Below are 6,622 nucleotides of genomic sequence, written 5' to 3' on the forward strand. Positions count from 1 at the left end.
GCGTGGCCCAACTGGACACGGAAAGAGGAGGGAATTTGTAGTCGAGGAGATAAATCCTCCGCACTGATGGTGGCGTGTGATTGCCAGACAAGGTAGCGGGGCGAGACCAGAATAGGGGGGAAGGGCAAGGAGTTTTCTTTTGTTTCTTCGTTGACGCGTACGAAAACGGGCCTTGTCGGTTGTGTGACGAGGCGAAACGGGCGTGATTCGGTGATGACGAGGTTTAAGGGCAAGGTTGCTGATCATGACAGGATTGCCTGCATAAAGAATGACAATTTGAAGGGCATGCTCGCAGCAGTAGCGTGCCCCAACTGGACACGGAGAGAGTAGGGCTTTTTTACTCGAGGAGGTACATCCGCCGCACCGATGGTGGCGTGTGATGGCCAGACCAGGTAGCACGGCCAGACCAGGATAGGCGGGAAGGGCAACAAGTTCTCTTCGGTTTCCCCGTTGACGGGTAAGAAAACGGGCCTTGTCGGCTGTGTGACGAGGCGAAACGGGCATGCTTTGATGGTGACGAGGTTTAAGGGCAAGGTGGCTGACCATGACAGGAGGGCCTGCATGAAGAATGACAATTTGAAGGCCATGCTCGCAGCGGTAGCGTGGCCCAACTGGACACGGAGAGAGGACGGCTTTTGTAGTCTAGGAGATAAATCCGCAGCACCGATGGTGGCGTGTGATTGCCAGACCAGGTAGCACGGCCAGATCAGGATAGGCGGGAAGGGCAACAAGTTCTCTTCGGTTTCCCCGTTGACGGGTAAGAAAACGGGCCTTGTCGGCTGTGTGACGAGGCGAAACGGGCATGCTTTGATGGTGACGAGGTTTAAGGGCAAGGTGGCTGACCATGACAGGAAGGCCTGCATGAAGAATGACAATTTAAAGGCCATGCTCGCAGTGGTAGCGTGACCCAACTGGACACGGAGAGAGGAGGGCTTTTGTAGTCGAGGAGATAAATCCGCCGCACTGATGGTGGCGTGTGATTGCCAGACCAGGTAGCGGGGCGAGACCAGAATAGGTGGGAAGGGCAAGAAGTTGTTTTAGGTTTCCCCGTTGACGGGTACGAAAACGGGCCTTGTCGGCTTTGCGACGAGGCGAACCGGGCATACCTTTATGGTGACGAGGTCTAAGGGCAAGGTGGCTGACCATGACAGGAGGGCCTGCATGAAGAATGACAATTTGAAGGCCATGCTCACAGCGGTAGCGTGGCCCAACTGGACACGGAGAGAGGAGGGCTTTTGTAGTCCAGGAGATAAATCCGCAGCACCGATGGTGGCGTGTGATTGCCAGACCAGGTAGCACGGCCAGACTAGGATAGGCGGGAAGGGCAACAAGTTCTCTTCGGTTTCCCTGTTGACGGGTAAGAAAACGAGCTTTGTCGGCTGTGCGACGAGGCGAAACGGGCATGCTTCGATGGTGACGAGGTTTAAGGACAAGGTGGCTGACCAGGACAGGAGCGCCTGCATGAAAAATGGCAATTTGAAGGCCATGCTTGCAGCGGTAGCGTGCCCCAACTGGACACGGAGAGAGAAGGGCTTTTGTAGTCGAGGAGATACATCCGCCGCACTGATGGTGGCGTGTGATTGCCAGACCAGGTAGCGGGGCGAGACCGGAATAGGTGGGAAGGGCAAAAAGTTCTTTTAGGTTTCCCCGTTGACGGTTACGAAAACGGGCCTTGTCGGCTGTGCGACGAGGCTAACCGGGCATACCTTCATGGTGACGAGGTTTAAGGGCAAGGTGGCTGAATATGACACGAGGGCCTGCATAAAGAATGACAATTTGAAGGCCATGCTCGCAGCGGTAGCGTGGCCCAACTGGACACGGAGAGAGGAGGGCTTTTGTAGTCTAGGAGATAAATCCGCCGCACCGATGGTGGCGTGCGATTGCCAGACCAGGTAGCACGGCCAGACCAGGATAGGCGGAAGGGCAACAAGTTCTCTTCGGTTTCCCCGTTGACGGGTAAGAAAACGGGCCTTGTCGGCTGTGTGACGAGGCGAAACGGGCATGCTTCGATGGTGACGAGGTTTAAGGGCAAGGTGGCTGACCATGACAGGAGGGCCTCCATAAAGAATGACAATTTAAAGGCCATGGTCACAGCGGTAGCGTGACCCAACTGGACACCGAGAGAGGAGGGCTTTTGTACTCTAGGAGATAAATCCGCCGCACTGATGGTGGCGTGTGATTGCCAGACCAGGTAGCGGGGCGAGACCAGAATAGGTGGGAAGGACAAGAAGTTCTTTTAGGTTTCCCCGTTGACGGGTACGAAAACGGGCCTTGTCGGCTGTGCGACGAGGCGAACCGGGCATACCTTCATGGTGACGAGGTCTAAGGGCAAGGTGGCTGACCATAACAGGAGGGCCTGCATGAAGAATGAATATTTGAAGGCCATGCTCGCAGCGGTAGCGTGGCCCAACTGGACACAGAGAGAGGAGGGCTTTTGTAGTCTAGGAGATAAATCCACCACACTGATGGTGGCGTGTGATTGCCAGACCAGGTAGCGGGGCGAGACCAGAATAGGTGGGAAGCGCGAGAAGTTCTTTTAGGTTTCCCCGTTGACGGGTACGAAAACGGGCCTTGTCGGCTGTGCGACGAGGCGAACCGGGCATACCTTCATGGTGACGAGGTTTAAGGGCAAGGTGGCTGACCATGACAGGAGGGCCTGCATGAAGAATGACAATTTCAAGGCCATCCTCGCAGCGGTAGCGTGGCCCAACTGCACACGGAGAGAGGAGGGCTTTCGTAGTCGTGCAGATAAATCCGCCGCGCTGACTCTGGCGTGTGGTTGCCAGACCAGGTAGCGGGGTGAGACCAAAATAGGTGGGAAGGGCAAGAAGTTGTCGAAGGTTTCTGCGTTGACGGGTAAGAAAACGGGCCTTGTCGGCTGTGTGACGAGGCGAAACGGGCATGCTTCGATGGTGACGAGGTTTAAGGTCAAGGTGGCTGACCGTGACCGGAGGGCCTGCATGAAGAATGACAATTTGAAGTCCATGCTCGCAGTGGTACTGTGACCCAAATGGACACGGAGAGAGGAGGGCTTTCGTAGTCGTGCAGATAAATCCGATGCGCTCACTGTGGCGTGTGGTTGCCAGACCAGGTAGCGGGGCGAGACCGGAATAGGTGGGAAGGGCAAGAAGTTCTTTTAGGTTTCACCGTGGACGGGTACGAAAACGGGCCTTGTCGGCTGTGCGACGAGGCGAACCGGGCATACCTTCATGGTGACGAGGTTTAAGGGCAAGGTGGCTGACCATGACACGAGGGCCTGCATAAAGAAGGAAAATGTGAAGGCCATGCTCGCAGCGGTAGCGTGGCCCAACTGGACACGGAGAGAGGAGGGCTTTTGTAGTCTAGGAGATAAATCCGCTGCACCGATGGTGGCGTGCGATTGCCAGACCAGGTAGCACGGCCAGACGAGGATAGGCGGGAAGGGCGACAAGTTCTCTTCGGTTTCCCCGTTGACGGGTAAGAAAACGGGCCTTCTCGGCTGTGTGACGAGGAGAAACGGGCATGCTTCGATGGTGACGAGGTTTAAGGGCAAGGTGGCTGACCATGACAGGATGGCCTGCATAAAGAATCACAATTTTCAGGCGATGCTCGCAGCGGTAGCGTGACCCAACTGGACACGGAGAGAGGAGGGCTTTTGTACTTGAGGAGATAAATCCGCCGCACTGATGGTGGCGTGTGATTGCCAGACCAGGTAGTGGGGCGAGACCAGAATAGGTGGGAAGGGCAAGAAGTTCGTTTAGGTTTCCCCGTTGACGAGTACGAAAACGGGCCTTGTCGGCTGTGCGACGAGGTGAACCGGGCATGCTTCGATGGTGACGAGGTTTAAGGGCAAGGTGGCTGACCATGACAGGAGGGCCTGCATAAAGAATGACAATTTTAAGGCCATGCTCGCAGCGGTAGCGTGACCCAACTGGGCACGGAGAGAGGAGGGCTTTTGTACTCGAGGAGATAAATCCGCCGCAGTGATGGTGGCGTGTGATTGCCAGACCAGGTAGCGGGGCGAGACCAGAATAGGTGGGAAGGGCAACAAGTTCTCTTCGGTTTCCCCGTTGACGGGTAAGAAAACGGGCCTTGTCGGCTGTGTGACGAGGCGAAACAGGCATGCTTTGATGGTGACGAGGTTTAAGGGCAAGGTGGCTGACCATGACAGGAGGGCCTGCATGAAGAATGACAATTTGAAGGCCATGCTCGCAGCGGTAGCGTGGCCCAACTGGACACGGAGAGAGGAGGGCTTTTGTAGTCTAGGAGATAAATCCGCAGCACCGATGGTGGCGTGTGATTGCCAGACCAGGTAGCACGGCCAGACCAGGATAGGCGGGAAGGGCAACAAGTTCTCTTCGGTTTCCCCGTTGGCGGGTAAGAAAACGGGCCTTGTCGGCTGTGTGACAGGCGAAACGGGCATTGATGGTGACGAGGTTTAAGGGCAAGGTGGCTGACCATGACAGGAAGGCCTGCATGAAGAATGACAATTTAAAGGCCATGCTCGCAGCGGTAGCGTGACCCAACTGGACACGGAGAGAGGAGGGCTTTTGTAGTCGAGGAGATAAATCCGCCGCACTGATGGTGGCGTGTGATTGCCAGACCAGGTAGCGGGGCGAGACCAGAATAGGTGGGAAGGGCAAGAAGTTGTTTTAGGTTTCCCCTTTGACGGGTACGAAAACGGGCCTTGTCTGCTGTGCGACGAGGCGAACCGGGCATACCTTTATGGTGACGAGGTCTAAGGGCAAGGTGGCTGACCATGACAGGAGGGCCTGCATGAAGAATGACAATTTGAAGGCCATGCTCGCAGCGGTAGCGTGGCCCAACTGGACACGGAGAGAGGAGGGCTTTTCTGGTCCAGGAGATAAATCCGCAGCACCGATGGTGGCGTGTGATTGCCAGACCAGGTAGCACGGCCAGACCAGGATAGGCGGGAAGGGCAACAAGTTCTCTTCGGTTTCCCTGTTGACGGGTAAGAAAACGAGCCTTGTCGGCTGTGCGACGAGGCGAAACGGGCATGCTTCGATGGTGACGAGGTTTAAGGACAAGGTGGCTGACCATGACAGGAGGGCCTCCATAAAGAATGACAATTTAAAGGCCATGGTCACAGCGGTAGCGTGACCCAACTGGACACGGAGAGAGGAGGGCTTTTGTAGTCGAGGAGATACATCCGCCGCACTGATGGTGGCGTGTGATTGCCAGACCAGGTAGCGGGGCGAGACCGGAATAGGTGGGAAGGGCAAAAAGTTCTTTTAGGTTTCCCCGTTGACGGTTACGAAAACGGGCCTTGTCGGCTGTGCGACGGGGCTAACCGGGCATACCTTCATGGTGACGAGGTTTAAGGGCAAGGTGGCTGACCATGACACGAGGGCCTGCATAAAGAATGACAATTTGAAGGCCATGCTCGCAGCGGTAGCGTGGCCCAACTGGACACGAGAGAGAGGAGGGCTTTTGTAGTCTAGGAGATAAATCCGCAACACCGATGGTGGCGTGCGATTGCCAGACCAGGTAGCACGGCCAGACCAGGATAGGCGGAAGGGCAACAAGTTCTCTTCGGTTTCCCCGTTGACGGGTAAGAAAACGGGCCTTGTCGGTTGTGTGACGAGGAGAAACGGGCATGCTTCGATGGTGACGAGGTTTAAGGGCAAGGTGGCTGACCATGACAGGAGGGCCTCCATAAAGAATGACAATTTAAACGCCATGGTCACAGCGGTAGCGTGACCCAACTGGACACGGAGAGAGGAGGGCTTTTGTACTCTAGGAGATAAATCCGCCGCACTAATGGTGGCGTGTGATTGCCAGACCAGGTAGCGGGGCGAGACCAGAATAGGTGGGAAGGACAAGAAGTTCTTTTAGGCTTCCCCGTTGACGGGTACGAAAACGGGCCTTGTCGGCTGTGCGACGAGGCGAACCGGGCATACCTTCATGGTGACGAGGTCTAAGGGCAAGGTGGCTGACCATGACAGGAGGGCCTGCATGAAGAATGAATATTTGAAGGCCATGCTCGCAGCGGTAGCGTGGCCCAACTGGACACAGAGAGAGGAGGGCTTTTGTAGTCTAGGAGATAAATCCACCACACTGATGGTGGCGTGTGATTGCCAGACCAGGTAGCGGGGCGAGACCAGAATAGATGGGAAGGGCGAGAAGTTCTTTTAGGTTTCCCCGTTGACGGGTACGAAAACGGGCCTTGTCGGCTGTGCGACGAGGCGAACTGGGCATACCTTCATGGTGACGAGGTTTAAGGGCAAGGTGGCTGACCATGACAGGAGGGCCTGCATGAAGAATGACAATTTGAAGGCCATCCTCGCAGCAGTAGCGTGGCCCAACTGGACACGGAGAGAGGAGGGCTTTCGTAGTCGTGCAGATAAATCCGCCGCGCTGACTCTGGCGTGTGGTTGCCAGACCAGGTAGCGGGGTGAGACCAAAATAGGTGGGAAGGGCAAGAAGTTGTCGAAGGTTTCTGCGTTGACGGGTAAGAAAACGGGCCTTGTCGGCTGTGTGACGAGGCGAAACGGGCATGCTTCGATGGTGACGAGGTTTAAGGGCAAGGTGGCTGACCGTGACAGGAGGGCCTGCATGAAGAATGACAATTTGAAGTCCATGCTCGCAGTGGTACTGTGACCCAAATGGACACGGAGAGAGG

The sequence above is a fragment of the Haemaphysalis longicornis genome, unplaced genomic scaffold (assembly GCF_048455015.1).
Source record: "Haemaphysalis longicornis isolate Haplotype H1 unplaced genomic scaffold, Haemaphysalis longicornis Haplotype H1 scaffold_11, whole genome shotgun sequence".
In the NCBI taxonomy this organism is placed as follows: Eukaryota; Metazoa; Arthropoda; class Arachnida; order Ixodida; family Ixodidae; genus Haemaphysalis; species Haemaphysalis longicornis.